General features: G+C 43.0%; 1 pseudogene; it reads right to left on the bottom strand.

Moving 5' to 3' along the window:
• Positions 1–205: 205 nt before the first annotated feature.
• On the bottom strand, positions 206–9,908 carry LOC121397946 (annotated as a pseudogene).
• Between the last annotated feature and the right edge of the window lie 9,064 nt (positions 9,909–18,972).

The following is an 18,972-nucleotide window of genomic DNA, read 5'->3' as shown; positions in this document are numbered from 1 at the left end:
ATATTCTATGCTGAAGTGCATGCAGGATTAAATATACTGTATACTGTAGATTATTATGTCTTTATCTCTGGAGAGTTTGCAGGGGAATCAGATTTATTTGGCTCATGCATGCTGCTATCTCAGCATCTGTCTTACAGTTAGATTAAAGGGCAGATCCTGAACTTTGCAGAAATATAATGTAATATGCTCACAGGAAGGACAAATGTCAGGCCTCGTGGTGGTGATGGAAAGTCAACTAAAAAATATAAAACACATGATCACATTATTTTTGTGATCTTCCTTTTTTTAACCTTCCTTTTAGTTTTCTATCACATTTCTTACTTTGCCTATTTGCACAACTACTATTTGCTATGTTATAAGTATCACAAGGTTCAATAATTTGTGTTAAAAGAGAAACTGTTCTTGTCTGAAGAGGAGATTCACATGTCAATGCCAAACATTGTCATGAAACTGTAGACTCTGAGACTTACTTACCTTTTCTGATCCCTGACCCTTAATAACCTGAATTTCCACCAGCTTCTCCAAATTAAGAAATCTTTTTAATACCATTAAAAATAATGTTACCATCATCCCATGCTCAACCCCATACTAAATACTCAAAAATAAGGACAAGGCAAAACAATAAAATGAGCACCTCCCTTTCTTATGTACAACATGCAGATACAAAGAAAATCTTCAATGTACCAAAGAAGCCTGACCTCTCTACTTTAATATCAAACTATACAGGGAAAAGATAACCTAAATGTAAAACTGTCTTATGCTAGTTATGGATTCTGTTATTCCTTCTCTAGCTTGTATACCAACAAGTGCATAAATGAAAGGGTTTATAAATATATATGTATGGTCATCCTGTATACCTGAGACATGAGTATATGGTTCTGATTATGAAGAGACAATCAAAATAATCTGTGCTATGATATCTGTCTGATCCGATCGTGGGCCCTAGGGCCCAACGATCTGATCATAATACAGGCAATACAGGCGGTCGGATTGCGGGACTGTATCAACGAACATATGCGGCTGCTCTTGGCCAGATATTGATGGGGGAAGCCCATGGGAGGGCACCACACACAAGCCAATAAGCTGCCGGCTCTGTCTGTCGGCAGCTTTTATCTGCCCCTGTATGGCCAGCTTTACTTTGTGACTTGTACTCATCCTGACTCTTCTCTGATGGAGGAATCAGACACCACAAGGTAGGGATTGGCATTAATACATCACCAAAGGGTAGGAATTAAAGTTTTACCTTCCTGAACCTACAACTGGTTACTCACTTTCTTCACCTGAACCTGCGCAACCTGCACTCATCACTATGCCTGATGTACCATATTTGTACAACATTTCAAAAGAAACATGCTGTTTGCATATCTTGCACTCAAAAAGGAATAAAAAAGGAAAGTAAGGCATATTTAATAAACCAACAGAATGTGGAGATACACTGATTTTTCTGATATCAACCACTAGATCAGGTGATGCCCAAAAGGTAGATCGGGATCTACCGGTAGACCTTTAGCTGCTAATCGGTAGATCTCAAGACACTGTCAACAAAGAGCTTGTCTAAATCAGTGTCCTATTTCATGCTTTTTGTTCAGATATTTATTAATTTAAGATTACGTAACAAATGGTTGTTAAATATAGCAATATAAATTCTCTGATAAATCAATATAATCAAGTAATATTTTTCATGGAACAGAGTGCTTTTATGCATGTAGATCATAACGGGACAAATCACTAAAAGTAGACCTTGCATTAGTAAAATATGGGCACTCCTGCACTAGATAACAAAGCAAACAGCCAGATAACCTATCCGTGCAGATAAACCATAGAGGGTACTAGCAGGAAGACTCTTTGTTGATTATAGAAATCGGTCACAGATTTCTCAAATTTGTGTGTTGTACTTAGTACAGGTAAATGATCATTCACAATTAAACAAGGCATCAAGCATGTTTTTTTTTTTAATTGACCTTAAGCAGCCCATAATAAAACCTCCATTTTACATACCCTGATTTTATATTTCCCTACATTTTACATTTGATAATGCATTTCAGTGGGTGCTTTCCCTGATTTTACATAATGTTTGCCTGGATTTTACATAAAAATGTTGTCCTAATGTTGCCAAAAATTGCTGTTTGTCCTCTTTGATGTTATTAGTGAAAGAGGTTTAAAATACTAACCAAATACATATTTTGACATGTTTCTGTCTGTAAATGGGCAATTCCAATTAACCTGCACCTCAGTCACACAATTATGCACCAACCACTTATTTCACATGAAAGTAAAAATGACTGGGTTGTAGAGAACTGTGGCTGACAAAATGTCTGTCATTACCCTGAATTATGTGGAACTGAAAGTGTCCACCTAACACATATAGAGCAGTGATAAGTGGACCCAGGGGCAATCCTGGCCCCTCCGCTGCCTGAGGCAGCAGCAGTTGCTGCTGCCCCCCTCCCCCGGAAATTCGCTCTTAAAGTACCAGGAGCAGCATTTTTGCTGCCCCTGGTACCTAGTAGGGCACTGCCGCCTGAGGCGACAGCCTCAACTCGCCTCATTGGCGAAGCACCCCTGAGTGGACCTCTATAACTTTCAGATTATAGGTGGAGAGGGACATTTTGTCCCCCATTGACAAAAAGCCCTGTGTACTTTAAGCCTTTGAGTTAATTCAGGGAAAAGAATGTTTAGCCGTGTATAGTTGTCAACCAAAGGGAGAAGCAAAAGTAAATCACATCTTCCATTGGCCCTATTTAGACACACAGTACTGATTCTTTGACCAGATTGTGCATCTTAAACAAGCATTCTTGCTTATAATTTGATGGGATCTTAAATCTCATCTGATTTACAAAAAATAATCTATGAAGGCAACAACATCAATGTTAGGGGAAAAAATGAAAAATATAAACTTCATACTGTAACGGGCCCGAAGGCACAGTAATAGTGTAGACCAAAGAGGAGACCAGACCAGGTTCGAGGTACAAGAGGGTTTATCCAAAGAATCGTCAAAATACAGGCAAAAAGGTCAGACCAGGCAGAAGACAAGCGGAATCGTAAGACAGGCAGGAATCGGTACACAAGTAATCAATATAGTAAATAACACCCAGGAACACAGTAACAGGAACCTATAGTTGGGCAAGGAGTGGAAGGGGAAGTGAGTTTAAATAGTCCCAGGGTTGGCGCCAATTTTTGACGCGCTTGCGTCAGACGCAGACGCCAGCGTCCCCACGCTGACGCCTTGACGCCGGCGCCCGATTCTGACGCCGGCGTCCGTTCCGTCGCCGACAACCAATCCCGGAATGGGAGGGAGGTGAGGTCATAGACCTGTGTCCAGCAAGAGCCATGTGGTGAGGTAGGCGGTCGCCATCTTGGACGCCATCTTGGACGCCATCTTGAGAAGCCGAGGTAGATTCCATTACAGTACCCCCCTCCTTAGGGGGGGCCTCAGGACCACCGAGACTAGGGGAGAGAGGGAATAATTTATGGAATCTACGAACCAAGATGGGCGCATGGACATCAGAGCTCCTGACCCAGGAGCACTCCTCGGGACCGAACCCCTTCCATTCGATGAGATATTGAAGAGTGCCCCTGGAAAGACGAGAGTCCAAAATCTTCTTCACCTCGAATTCCTGGTGACCATCAAGCAGGACTGGAGCTGGGGGAGAAGAAGAAGAGGAAGAAGATACAGCAGGTTTGAGAAGAGAAACATGGAAAGCATTTGGGATCCGCATCTCAGGAGGGAGTTGAAGACGAACCGCCACCGGATTGATGACTTCAATGACAGGAAAGGGACCGATGAATCTGGGACCAAGCTTGGGGGTCGGAATCTTCAGGCGGATGTTACGGGTGGAAAGCCAAACTTTGTCACCAGGAGCATAGGGTGGAGCGGAAATCCTCTTCTTGTCGGCAGACCTCTTCTGGACCTGGGAGCTCTTCAGCAGATTAGAAGAAACAGCAGCCCAAATAGCCATCATGTGGGCAGCCTGATCGTTGGCGGCAGGGACATTGGTGAGGAGAAGATCCTGAGGGAATGCCAATGGATTCTGACCGTATACACAGAAAAAAGGGGATTGATGTGAGGAAGAATGGAAGGCGTTGTTATGGGCAAACTCAGCCCAGGGAAGGAGATCCGACCAATCGTCCTGGCACAGGGAGACATGGCAGCGAAGAAACTGTTCTAATGCCTGGTTCACTCTTTCAACGGCTCCATTCGACTGTGGGTGATAAGCAGAAGAAAATTGCAAGGAAATGTTGAGAGCTTTGCACAGGGATCTCCAGAATCTAGAGACGAATTGTGAGCCTCGGTCAGAGACGATCTCGGCAGGAAAGCCATGGAGACGAAAAATGTGTTGGATGAACAGCTTGGAAAGTTCAGGAGCAGAGGGGAGTTTATGGAGGGGAACGAAATGAGCCATCTTGCTGAACCTGTCAACGACAACCCATATGACAGTGTGACCGGAGGAAACAGGCAGATCCACAATAAAATCCATGGCAAGATGAGTCCAGGGACGAGATGGAATGGGTAAAGGAAGAAGAAGTCCTTTGGGGGGAGAATGTCCAGATTTGGAAGTGGCACAGATGGTACAAGAAGAAATGAAGTTTTTGACGTCCTTTCTCATGGATGGCCACCACACCAGGCGAGAAAGGAGTTCGGTAGTCTTTTCCACTCCGGGATGGCCGGCCTGTTTAGAACTGTGAGCCTGAGAAAGAAGAGACTGACGACAATCAGGAGGAACAAATGCAACCCCAGGAGGAATATTGTCAGGAGCCGAAATTTGAGCGGAAAGGATCTGTGAGGCCAAGGAGGGAAATAGAGCAGCGACGATCTTGGAGGGAGGTACAATGGGTTCAGGATCTTCGGAACAGGGAACTTCAGGAATAAAACTTCTTGACAAGGCATCAGCTTTTCTATTTCTAGAGCCAGGACGAAAAGTGATAATGAAGTTAAAACGGGAAAAGAACAATGACCATCTGGCTTGTCGGGGATTCAGGCGTTTGAGGGATTGGATAAATTCAAGGTTTTTATGGTCTGTAAAGATGGTCACGGGGATGGAGGATCCTTCCAATAAATGTCTCCACTCTTCCAGGGCGAGCTTCACTGCCAATAACTCACGATTCCCCACATCGTAGTTCAGTTCGGGGGAAGAAAATTTCTTAGAGAAGAATGCACAGGGGTGTAACTTCCCATCCGAGGATGATCTCTGTGATAAGACAGCTCCAGCTCCCACATCTGAGGCGTCAACTTCGAGGAAAAAAGGAAGAAGAAGCTTGGGGTGTCTGAGAATAGGTGCAGAAGAAAAGGCAGTTTTCAAGGATTCAAAGGCGTCCAAGGCTGGAGGAGGCCAGTGCTGTGGTTTACCCCCCTTGCGGATAAGGGCCAGGATGGGAGAGATCTTGGAAGAAAAACCTTTAATAAATTGTCTGTAGTAATTGGCAAAGCCAATAAACCTCTGGATAGCCTTAACACTTGTGGGGAGGGGCCAATCAAGAATTGCCGAGACCTTGGCTGGATCCATCTTGAAACCCTGCTGGGAGATGATGTACCCGAGAAAAGGGATGGAAGATACTTCAAAGGAGCACTTTTCAAATTTGGCGAAGAGACTATTTTTTCTTAGGCGAAGAAGAACTTCCTTCACTTGGGAGCGATGCTCGTGGAGATCTTTGGAAAAGATAAGAATGTCATCCAGATAGACGACAACGCTTTGTCCCAACAAGTCTCTGAATATATCATTAACAAACTCCTGGAAGACCGCTGGGGCGTTACAGAGTCCAAAGGGCATGACTAGGTATTCGTAATGCCCGTCTCGGGTATTGAAGGCGGTCTTCCATTCATCCCCCTTACGAATTCTAATGAGGTTATAGGCACCCCGAAGATCCAGCTTGGTGAAGATCTTGGCCCCTCTTAGTTGATCGAAGAGTTCAGAGATTAGGGGGAGAGGGTAACGGTTTTTAATGGTGATCTTGTTTAACCCCCTATAATCGATGCATGGTCTCAGACCTCCGTCTTTTTTTTCAACAAAGAAAAATCCGGCGCCAGCAGGAGAAGAAGAAGGGCGAATGAAGCCTCTTTGGAGATTCTCCTGAATGTAGGTCTTCATGGCGGCCGTCTCAGAGGGGGAGAGAGGATAGGTGCGACCCCGGGGAGGCATGGAACCAGGAAGAAGTTCGATCGGACAGTCATAGGGTCGGTGAGGAGGAAGAGTCTCTGCAGAGCCCTTATTGAAGACATCGGTAAAATCTTGATAGGCGGATGGAAGGGAAAAATTGGAAGACACAGAAGACACTTTGATAAGAGGTACGGCAGGCAAACAGTTCTGAAGGCAATAGGGACTCCAGCGGGAGATTTGCATGGATGACCAGTCAATGACTGGGTTATGAGTGCACAGCCAGGGGAGCCCCAGAACGAGTGGAGTTGAAGGGCAGTCAATGAGTAGAAAGGCCAATCTCTCCAGATGCATGGTGCCCACTCTTAGAGAAAGTTCAGCGGTGGTTTGAGAGATAATGGCCGAAGACAGAGGGCGGTCATCAATAGCCAATACTCGCAGAGGAGAAGCCAAGGGTTGTAGGGGGACCGCATGACGAACAGCAAATCCTCCCCTTGGATCTGTGCCGGAAGAAGAAAGCGTTGAATAGAAGGTTGGGGAGGATAACAAACACCACCCAGATAGGTCTCCCCAAACCTACCTAGGTGCTGGCGTTTCCCGGCTTCACCGGACACTCATGGGCGAAGTGCGATTTACCCCCACAATACAGGCATAGACCAGCAGCCCTTCTCCGTAGCTTCTCCTGTTCAGAGAGACGAGCCCGTCCTATCTGCATGGGTTCCTCAGAAGATGGAGCAGAGGAAGCAGAAGCCGCAGGAGTAGGAGAGGGAGAAGCAGTAGCCGGGTTGAAGAGTAGGGGTCTCTGGAAGCGGGGAGCCAGTGTGGATTGGAACCGGGGATACTTCTTCGAACGCTCTCTGTTGAGCTCGACTTGAAATTCCCTCTGTCGGGTGTCAACCTTTACGGCCAGCGCCACCAGATCCTCCCACCGAGAAGGAATTTCCCGGGAGACCAGGTCGTTTTTGATACGCATGGCTAGGCCGTTGTAGAAGGCGGCATGGTATCCATCATTGTTCCAGGTGGTCTCCGCCACTAGTGTGCGGAACTCGATTGCGTACTCAGGAACAGAGCGAGTGCCTTGCTGGATCTGGAACAAGCGAGCCGAGGATGACATAGCTCGACCAGGGGCATCGAAAACGACCCGTAGTTCACGGATGAAGGCCCTGGCGTCGTCAATCAAAGGGTCCCTCTTCTCCCACAAAGGTGATGCCCACTCCAAAGCCTTCCCCTGCAGGCGAGCAATGATGTACCCCACTTTAGCCTGTTCGGATGCAAACTGACCTGGCAGCAGGGCGAACTGGATCTCGCACTGGTTGATGAAACCTCTGCATGCATCAGGGTCGCCGCTGTAGAGGGGAGGCGCAGGAATGCGAGGCTCCGAGGGTTGGAGTGGGCTTGCAGGAACGGCCACAGGGACCGGGGCCACAGGTGATAATGGCGACAGCTTGTCCAGGATAGCTTCTAGAGCCTGACCGAAGTGCGACTGCTGGGCTTCGTATGACTGCATGCGGGAAGCCAAACCGCGGATGGCGCCACCGACATCAGGTGGAGCTGGAGTCTCCTCCAAAGGGTCCATGGCCCAACTATACTGTAACGGGCCCGAAGGCACAGTAATAGTGTAGACCAAAGAGGAGACCAGACCAGGTTCGAGGTACAAGAGGGTTTATCCAAAGAATCGTCAAAATACAGGCAAAAAGGTCAGACCAGGCAGAAGACAAGCGGAATCGTAAGACAGGCAGGAATCGGTACACAAGTAATCAATATAGTAAATAACACCCAGGAACACAGTAACAGGAACCTATAGTTGGGCAAGGAGTGGAAGGGGAAGTGAGTTTAAATAGTCCCAGGGTTGGCGCCAATTTTTGACGCGCTTGCGTCAGACGCAGACGCCAGCGTCCCCACGCTGACGCCTTGACGCCGGCGCCCGATTCTGACGCCGGCGTCCGTTCCGTCGCCGACAACCAATCCCGGAATGGGAGGGAGGTGAGGTCATAGACCTGTGTCCAGCAAGAGCCATGTGGTGAGGTAGGCGGTCGCCATCTTGGACGCCATCTTGGACGCCATCTTGAGAAGCCGAGGTAGATTCCATTACACATACTGAAGTAAGAAACTTTCTAAATATAATCCATTAAAGATTCTGCATTGTTTCTGAAATATTCAAGTTTAGATTCACTATTCCTCTCTCAGCGTCTATTTCTCTATCTGTCTTCATGCAGCAGTTGGGTGTCAGAGCTTACTTCCTGAAGAAGGGGGTAGGTTGGGTTTTTTAAGAAAAAAAGGTTTGGTTCTCCTTTAATGATCCAATATATCTTATAAGGAGTGGGGGGGGCTCCCTTTCCTAACAGATGTATTAGAGCTCACTCAAGTAATGATTTGCAGTACAAAATCTAAAAAAATAACTTCTTTTTGCACATATTCTGCATGTAGAGAGATTGGATTTCTGGTGATTTTAATAGTGAGCTCTAACACATCTTCTAGGAAAAAGGAGCACCCCTATAAGATATATTGGATCATTCATCTGACACCCAACTCCTGAATGAGGAGAAACATGCTGAGCGAGGAATATTGAAGATAAACTTTGCATTTCGTACTCTTTGGTCAACCAGCACATAAATTAGAGGGTTAAGGCAGCTGCTGATATTCGCTATAATTTCCAGCAGAGATACATAAGCAAGTTTTTAAAAAAACAGAGAGAAATCCATGGTGAAAACAGCTTTAAAAACCAAAATCAACCCTGTGACATTTGGAGTCCAGGTTAGGAAATAAACCAGGACCACAGCAATTACAATTTTGTACAGTTGTTGTGGCTTTACTTTTGGGGATTTATGAACTTTTATGGCAATAGTGACTTTGGAAAGCACAATAATACACAGAGGAATAAAACAGCCAAACAAGAGCATTGGGATTAGGATAAAATGATAACGTTACTCCATAATTCATGTATTCCTGCACTAAACAGCAGTCCCTGCTTTTACAGGGGATAAAAAATGACGTGTGTGCTCTCCATAGGCATATAATCTTTCTCCTTGCATATATTTATTTGGCTGCTTTTATAATCCAACCAATTACATGCTCTGTTCCCATCATCACCAATAGAAAGAGTGCTTAAAAATATAATGGGAAAACTAAAGATCACTGTTACTGACCAAATGACTGAGCAGATCCAGAGACAAATGCGTCGAGAGAAGACCCTTCGATGCCATATCTGTTTAGCCACAGACAGGACACGTTCAATGTTCAGGGCAGTAACACTGGAGTATTTATTGCACGTGGACAGAAAATGACATTTTACAGAGAGTCGAGCCAAAAATCCAGTTGCTGTAAAATCAGAAACAATGTCAAGTGGCATACACAGGAGAAATATAAAATCAGCTAAGGCCAAGTTCAGAAACCAGATTTTGCATTTATGGGTCTTCAAGATAAATCCGTAACATAGATAACCATACCATTGGCAATCAGACCTATTGCACAGATTAGAATGGACCCCACAAGCACTACATGGTGGACGATTGGCGGTGGCTTGGTGATGTTTTTTATGTCTATGTTCTGGTTATGATGTAGGTCCCACAAGAAGTGACAGATTTTCAGAGAGCAGCCTTTCATCCATTGATAGAGTCTGAAAATAAACATTTAATGGTACAGTAAGACTTATGGTAGACCCTTGTTAACAATTAGGGCACCCCCCCATACACACATACACTAATTTTTATGCTGAGACTCAAACCCTGGGACTTCACATGCAAACACACCCACAAATGCATAATAATAATGCAAAACAACCTCACCAGGCACATACACACTCTTGTAGATGCATGCATATTTTCTACGTTATGCACATACTTCCCCCTCACTAGGAATGGGCGAATTTGACTCTTTTCGTTTCGCCAAAAATTTGCCGCCGGCGAAATGTCATCGACGCCCATTAAAGTCTATGGGCGTCAAAAAAATTGTCTTGAGGCAAATTTATTTTGACACGTCTTTTTTTTTTTTTTTTAACTTTTTTTGAAGCAAGACGGCATACAAGTCTATGGGCGTGATTTCCGCAGGAGAACAAGGTGAAAAAATTGGCCCATCCCTACCCCTCACTTATACGTAAATACAGTGATTCTATGCTTAATAGAATAGTGTTTCTTTATTAAAGTTCACAGATTTTGTGTCCACTGAGTCATATCTTATACAATTTCTTTCATTAACCCTATTCTTACATGTGAAATTAGGTGCTTGTTTGTGTGGTGAGGTCGGTGATGCTGCCCGATGGCGTGCATGCGTGTGCGATCACTTACGTGCACTCATGTACACGTGGGCGGCAGAGGGCGCGATGCTGGGTTGCCTGGGGTGTACGCCAGCCTTGCCCGGCCCTGTTTGTCACCCATGAAATGTGGGATTACCCTGCAGGTAACAAAGCATCTTGTGTCCAGTTGTCCTTAGCCTGGTGGAGAGAAGCAAAGGCTCCACCTTGTGTAACCTAATGGTTATTCACTGTTTAACATTATATTCACACTATTAATAGGAGCAGAGTGATGAGGCCATAACATTACTAACTGCAGTCAGATGCTGTGGTGAACTCTGGGCTTTCAGCCGGGAAAAATTATGTCTAGTTGAGAAGACCTAAAGAAAAGTAATAAGAATAATATAGTGCCTTTTATTAACCCTTTAAGTGACGCACCACTTTGATATTGCTGGGTTGCCAGTGAACACATGGCATCAACATGAAGTCTGAGACTGTAGAATCTGGTGCTGGCAAACTTTTTACTTTTACATTCTGTCTATGGCACAAAAGAATAAAAGTACAGTAGGTTTATGTTACAGCAATAAACAAACACAAAAAACATTGTAGACCACAATGAAAATGTAACCTTAGAATTGTATGTTCATATTCAATGACATTTCATCAAATTATTTTAAATTCTTATCTGCATTTCAAATGTCTTTTCTCTCTACTACAGTGAACCAAACTATTTCAAATGTCGGTTCACCTTTAGGTTAACTTTTAATATGTTATAGAATGGCCATGTCTAAGCAACTTTTTAACTGGACTTCATTATTTTTTTTTATCGTTTTTGGAATTATTTGCCTTTTTCTTCTGATTCTTTCTAGCTTTCAAATGGGGGTTACTGCGATAATCGGCAATTGGTTATAGACAATTTTTAGGAACTTTAGTAAACGGACCCCTCTATTCCTTCTTTGGTGGATGTGTTCCAGTCATGGGGTTGAAACAAGGGGGGATATGTAAGAGGATGACTGACAGAATCCCTGGGAAAGTCCTGGACGCAGTTTGTTTGTCCCAGAATGGTTCCAGGCCATGTAGCCGGGCCAGGTTTTCTTGCACTCAGGTGGGCTAATTAATCAGCTTTCCCAGTGTCTGTGTGTGAGTGAGTTACTGGGAAGGAGAATGTGTTTTCCACACTGAGCAGCAGTTTTGTGATATAGCACCAAGTGACTGGGAAGAGGAACAGAGAAATCCCTCCTAAGAGACTGTGTGCTTAAATTCTAACAGAGACTTCTGGGACTTCAAATGCTGTAAGTGCTGGATATATGTTTCTATGTATGCCAAACTGTGTGTTGAAGTAGGATGTTAATCCTATGTTGATTCAAGTCTGCTGCACCTGTTTATAAGAGCCAGCCAAGCTGCACTGAACTCATTAAGGAGTTGACTTTTAGGGCTCTTACAGACGGGTGTTTTTACCTGAGCTCCCCTGCGTTCCGTTTTTCTGCGTTCAGCCGCAGGGGAGAGCAGGAATAGACGCATTACATATTTTCCAATGGGGCTGTATTCACACAGGCCTGTGTAGGCGCCGAACGCAGGTTGAGACGCAACATGCTGCATTTTTCCTGCGTTCAGGAGGTGAGTACAGCCCCATTGGAAAAATGTAATGCGTCTATTCCTGCGCTCCCCTGCGGCTCAACGCAGAACAACGGAACACAGGGGAGCGCAGGTAAAAATGCTCATCTGTAAGAGCCCTAAGTATGCTGTAGAGAGTAATATTCTGAGACAATTTGTAATTGGTTTTTATTTCTTATTATTCATTTTCTTTGAGTTATTTAGCTTTTTATTCAGTAGCTCTCCTGTTTGAAATTTCACCAATCTGGTTGCTAGGGTCCAAATTACCCTAGCAATCATGCATTGATTTGCATAAGAGAATAATAAACTGTAATATAAATAGGAGAGGGCCTGGATATAAAGTATTGGCGTACTAAAGAAGAGATGAGTAATAAAAAATAGCAATAACAAATTTGTAGCCTTTATAGATTTGGTTTAAGATGGGGGTCAGTAACCATATTCTGCAATACCTTTTGTATGTTGTTTCAGTGGTTATATTGCTATTTTGGTGATTCTGGTGCATTTTGAGCCATTTTATTGCATTAGCTCTGCATAGATGTTGTTCACTTGTTTCTCTCCCTAAAACCTATTTGGCCGACCTAAAATATTCAAAATATAATTCTGATGGCTGAATACACTAGTCTGAAAAAAAAGCATTGATTTTTGTGGTTTTGTTAAATTTCACACTGTTCTGTGTTACTTCATTTTACTCATGTAAATTGTATCTAATATATATCCATTTGGGGGTCTCTGTACATAGGTTTGGTAAATCTATGCATATTGGGCATCAAAGTGTTCAGTAGACCTGTGTCGTTCAAATTTAGGATGTTTTTTTTTTATTGACTTGATTTTTATTAGTCATAACAATGTTGTTTTACAGCAGATAAAAACAAGCATTGGTACATTGCAGTTGCTTTATGTATATGAAAAGAAAACAAACGAGTAAAAAATAAGGAAAAACATAGCATCACTATTATATATTTGACCTTAATAATCCAGGTCTACTGTTTATAGAGGAGGGACTGTCAAAGTTCAATATTCCAAGGTTAGTAGCTCCCAAGGTGCCCATACCTCTAAAGAGAGAGGGATATTATTGCGAATTTTGGCTATGCCATATTGGCTATGCCATAATTAAAAATCTTATGAGCCTTAACTCGGCGTTTAACTTCCCCCAGGGTTGGCAAAATATTAGATCTCCAATGGGACACTATTGATATTCGAGCAGCAGTCAAAATCTGATTTATCAAAGCTTGAATGCTTTTGCTCACTCTGGGTAATGGTCTGCCCAGCAGAAAGGTACACATGTCCATTGGGATGGGGATGCGTAAAATATTTTGCTCAATAGATCTGAGACCTCTGTCCAAAGTGGAGTCATTGCCGGACAAGTCCAAAATATATGTGGAAGGGTGCCTATTTCACTACAATTTCTCCAGCATAATGGTCCCGGTAAAGCGTATGGAGTTTGGTTGGAGTATGGTACCAGAACATTAATATTTTATAAATGTTTTTTGCCTTGAACATGTTGACATCTTCCTTGCAGCCCAGTCTTGGTCCAGTAACTGTTGGGTAAAATGAGCATCCCATTTGATCATATATTTCAGTCTGGGGGGTGGGTAAACCTGAGGTTCAGAAAGCAGTTGGTAGATTTTGGAAATTATATACATATTCAATGTCTCTGCCCCAATGTGTTTAAAACCTTTTGAAAAAAGACAAAGTCCATCAAGTTCAACCCCTCCAAATGAAAACCCAGCATCCATATACACCCCTCCCTACTTTTAATTAAATTCTATCTACCCATACCTATACTAACTATAGAGCTTAGTATCACAATAGCCTTTGATATTATGTCTTTCCAAAAAATCATCCAAGCCATTCCTAAAGGCATTAACTGAATCAGCCATCACAACATCACCCGGCAGTGCATTCCACAACCTCACTGTCCTGACTGTGAAGAACCCCCTACGTTGCTTCAAATTAAAGTTCTTTTCTTCTAGTCTAAAGGGGTGGCCTCTGGTACGGTGATCCACTTTATGGGTAAAAAGGTCCCCTGCTATTTGTCTATAATGTCCTCTAATGTACTTGTAAAGTGTAATCATGTCCCCTCGCAAGCGCCTTTTTTCCAGAGAAAACAACCCCAACCTTGACAGTCTACCCTCATAAGTCTTCTGTCTCTCTAACCAATTTAGTTGCACGTCTCCCTCTTAAGGACTGGAGTCCAAAACTGAACTGCATACTCCAGATGAGGCCTCACCAGGGACCTATAAAGAGGCATAATTATGTTTTCATCCCTTGAGTTAATGCACTTTTTTATGCAAGACAGAACTTTATTTGCTTTAGTAGCCACAGAATGACACTGCCCAGAATTAGACAACTTGTTATCTACAAAGACCCCTAGATCATTCTCATTTAAGGAAACTCCCAACACACTGCCATTTAGTGTATAACTTGCATTTATATTATTTTTGCCAAAGTGCATAACCTTGCATTTATCAACATTGAACCTCATTTTCCAGTTTGCTGCCCAGTTTTCCAGTTTAGACAAATCGCTCTGCAAAGTGGCAGCATCCTGCATGGAACCTATAGTTCTGCACAATTTAGTATCATCTGCAAAAATAGAAAAAGTACTTTCAATGCCCACCTCCAGGTCATTAATAAACAAGTTGAAAAGCAAGGGACCTAGTACAGAGCCCTGCGGTACTCCACTAACAACATTGGTCCAATTAGAAAATGTTCCATTTACCACCACTCTTTTTGTAGTCTTTCTAATCTTTTAGCCAGTTCTCTATCCAGGTACAAATACTATGTTCCAGGCCAACATTCCTTAATTTAACCAGTAACCTTTTGTGTGGCACTGTATCAAATGCTTTAGCAAAGTCTAAGTAAATCACATCCACTGCCATCCCAGAATCAAGGTCTCTACTTACATTCTCATAAAAAGAAATTAGGTTAGTCTGGCAAGATCTATTACGCATAAAACCATGCTGGCACAAAATCATAGTATTATGATTTGCTATGAAGTCCAGTATCTTATCCTTTATTAACCCTTCGAAAAGCTTTCCTACCACTGACGTCAGACTAACTGGCCTATAGTTTTGAGGCTGAGCACGGGATCCTTTTTTGAATAGAGGCACCACATTAGCAATTCGCCAGTCTCTTATGGAGGTTTGGAATGGAAATCAGAGGCTTAGTTAATGTTGGCAAAGCGTCATCCGCAAAAATGGATATCTTCAAGGTGAATTCTTGGACAGAGATCCTTGAGATGTCTCGGGAGTTACTAATAACAGCGGCAAGGGGTTCAATGCTTATTGCATACAAAAGGGGGAATAAAGGGCAACCCTGCCTGGTCCCATTTATTAATGTATATTAATGCCTTTAGAAGCTTTGCCAGGCAGTTTTTATTGTAGAAAAGCTGTATAGGCCTCTGATGGCTTTCAGAAAGGGACCCAAGAAGTTAAGATGTGACCGTTAGGAGAACAAGTAGGACCAACTCAGGTGGTCAAACACCTTTTTTGTGTCAAGGCTTAAAAGAATTGAAGTATGTGGGCAAGTCTATTCTCCTAAAACTTTTGAAAATGGTTTGAGATCCGAATTAAGAAGGGCTATAGGCCTGTAGCTAGAGCAATTGGTGAAGTGTTTCCCTTCTTTAGGAACAAGGGTGAGATAAGATCCCAAAATAGAGGGTGGAATAGGGGTCCCTTTAAGAAATTCATTGAAAAGGTTTACTAAATATGGATTAAGAATATGAACGAAGGTGTTATAATAAATAAGGGATACGTCAGGGCCCCAGGGATTTACCGATTGCCATATTTTTAAGCACAAAGGCCAATTCTTCTGTGGTGATGGCACTATTAAGGGCCTCGTTATCATCTTTCGATATTTTGGGTAGGTTAGCCTCCCACAAAAAAGCAGCTAATAAAGGAGAATCCTGAAGTGGAAAAGGGGTCCCTGGGTTTACCTTATGCAGGTTGTACAGATGGGAATAGTATTTATGGAAAGTGTCACCTATCGATTCTTGATTATATGTCATCTCACCTGTAGGAGTTTTTATGGAAGTAATCCTAGCTTGGGTCTGTTGTTCTTTGGTTTGCTAGCCTGAAGGTTGTGCTGTTTGTCGCCTTGTTCATAAAACTTTTGTTTCGTTTACATACCGTATATACTCGCGTATAAGCCGAGATTTTCAGCACCCAAAATGTGCTTGAAAATCCTACCTCGGCTTATACGCGGGTCAGCTGCCTTACCGGTGAATTTGTAGGCCCGCAACCCATCCATGGGACCCCGATCCTAAGGAGCCAACAAGGAACATCCCCCTCCCAGCCAGAAACACGCCGCGAAGAAAAGCGCAACAGCGCAAGGAGTGTGTGTCACGCTGCTGGTGGTGCGCACGCTGACGTCATCAGCTCAGCGACAACTCCGGGCCGTAACAACTCCGGGCCGGCCCCCCGCAAAAAATCTTGGAGGGGCCCGGCTGCAGTAAGCATGATCCCCGGCTCTCCCCTTCTGCCTGCCAGCATCTCCGGGCTGCCCCTACCCCAGCGATCGATTAAACTTTGAAGGGGCCCAGCAGCAGAGAGCAGCTTCCCCTCCCAGCCACTAACAACTCTTTGGAGGCGATCAGCGCCTACTACAGGGAGCAGCTTCCTGACTCTCCCCTCCCATTGGAGCAAATTTACCGGTAAGGCAGCTGTCTTCTTAATATATCTATTTCATCTACCAGAGGTTTTTTTTTTATCATTGTACTATGAATTAATGTTTTCAGCATCATGGCTTGATTTTTAACATTAAACCGACTGTTTGATATTTCTGAGACTTTTCTGAGTTGTGTCTAGGCTTATACTCGAGTCAATAAGTTTTTCTGGTTTTCATAGGTAAAATTAGGTACCTCGGCTTATACTCGGGTCGGCTTATACACGAGTATATACGGTAATAGCTTTTTCTGTGTCCTTATGTTTATGTTATGTAAGTTGTTTTCTTGTCTCTAAATTTGAGATAAAATTCTTTCAGAATAGGGTTTGTTATATTGGGATTCAAGGTTACTCAGTTGGGTTAGGAGGGTTGTATATCTAGTGCATGCCTGTCTTTTTGTACTAGAAGTTAGTGGTATGATACGGCCTCTTAATTGTGGCCTTATGTGCTTCCCATAAAGTTGAAAGAGATTAGACTGAGCCCTCATTAACTGCAAAGTTTCTATCTGTTTACATATGTCTGAGTCATGTAGAATTACTTCATTAAAGAACAAATACAGTTCTCTGGGAGGTCATTTGGCTTGGTCTAAAGGTAAAGTAATAGGGGAATGATCAGACCACGTTATTGGGTGAATTTCACTGGTATAGGTCAGACGGAGATAGGCTTGTGTCATTAAGTCTAAATGTAAATGTATTTTGTGTACTGGAGAGTAAAAGGTGTATTGGCTATGTGTTGGGTGATTCAATCTCTATCTGTCAACGAGAGAGCAAAATGATTTATTAGCTTCCTAAATTCCCAGGAGAGAATATGTGCCTGCTTGTCTAGGGAGGGGTGTGTATGATCCCTCGTTTGGGAGAAAATTAAATTAAAGTCACCTCCTAAAATTTGGTAAATGGGAGTTTGGATTGTGAACTTATTCAGTAGTGATCATAAAAAGCCTATATGGCGCCTTTTGGGGGCATAAACATTGCATAATGCTAATGGATTGTCCATATACTTAACTACCAAAATTATGTACTGTCCATTGGAATCACAGTGCACCTGGTTTATAGTCAATCGGCAATCTTTATGGATCAGTATTGCTACTCCTGCCATTTTAGAGGATGTAGAGGCATAATAAGCAGTAGCGTAATACCTTGATTGTAACTTATAAGGTTTATCTCTCTGAAAGTGGGTTTCTTGGATAAAAGCCACGTCTGCCTTAGGACTTCTAATTTCTTTTAGTACTGTATATCATTTAGTTATAGTATTCAGACCTATAGCGTTGATAGATATAATTCTAACCATGATATTTTAATTTATATTCAGCTAAGATTACCCCAGTTAGTCGATATGCCCACCAACCTGATACGTGGCTACTACCTGGTGCCCCGTGATTCCTTAAATAACAAACATCAAAAAAAAATTCTCCATAAAAATAAACCATAATAAGTATAGCCAAGTAAAGTTACTTTTGAACCATAAGAAAATTTGAAAAAAATAATGATGAAACAACAGTTTTTATATATAAGTTTTGGTTACTTTTGAGGGGAGGTGCTGGTAGACCCCTCATTGCCCAAGAATAAATATAAGAAATAACCAGATCCATTTACCGTGGTGATTTAGGCGAGTGGGTCTAAAAGGAGGCTCCAGACTCTCATGAGGAGGGGGTCATAAGTCGAGGCATAGAAAAAATTTCAACATGGAAATGAGAGGCTGAGCAGAAAGGCTCAAAACAGGAAAATTTGTAGAGGTATGGGCCAAATAGCCATATAATGTGAAGCACAGTAAGGAGGCCTGGTAGTCTTCATGGTGGCAAATCTTCCTGTTGTGGGGAGGGAGATAGAGCAAGGCCGGAAAGTTGAGGGGAACCCGGTACTCTGGACCATTGCGGCCTCGTCGCAGGTTTACAAGGTGATGTCAGACCTTTTCTGGTGGTTTCCTTAGGTTTTAATCTAAGGGCTAATAGTTTTGTACCATTATGTGGATGTGTCAGCATGTATTTGACACCTATGGGGTATAACCAATTTAAAGGAGAATCCCCAGTGATAGGGAATATTGCATTCTCTTAAAATATGAGTAACTGGCCTTAACCTCCTCCTCTTAGCCAGGGTAACTGGTGACCGATCAGAGTAGATTTGTATTTCATGGTTGTGAAAGTCCAGAGAATTCACTATGCATGTTTTAGCCAGTACTATTTCCTTGCCTTCATAGTAATGGAAGCAAACTATGATGTATGGAGGCTTAGTAGAGGGAGGTTTAGGGGCAATTGATCTGTGTGCTCTGTCTACTTTCCATAACTCAGTTGGGCTATCTGGGCCCCCAATATCCTCCAGGATTCCACTGTGACCTATTCTCTAGGTCTTCACATGTAACTTTAAGATGTTCCATTTCCTCTCT

This window comes from Xenopus laevis, chromosome 9_10L (assembly GCF_017654675.1).
Source record: "Xenopus laevis strain J_2021 chromosome 9_10L, Xenopus_laevis_v10.1, whole genome shotgun sequence".
Classification (NCBI taxonomy): Eukaryota; Metazoa; Chordata; class Amphibia; order Anura; family Pipidae; genus Xenopus; species Xenopus laevis.
Note: the sequence above shows the minus strand (reverse complement) of the source record. Positions and strands in the feature narration are given on the sequence as shown.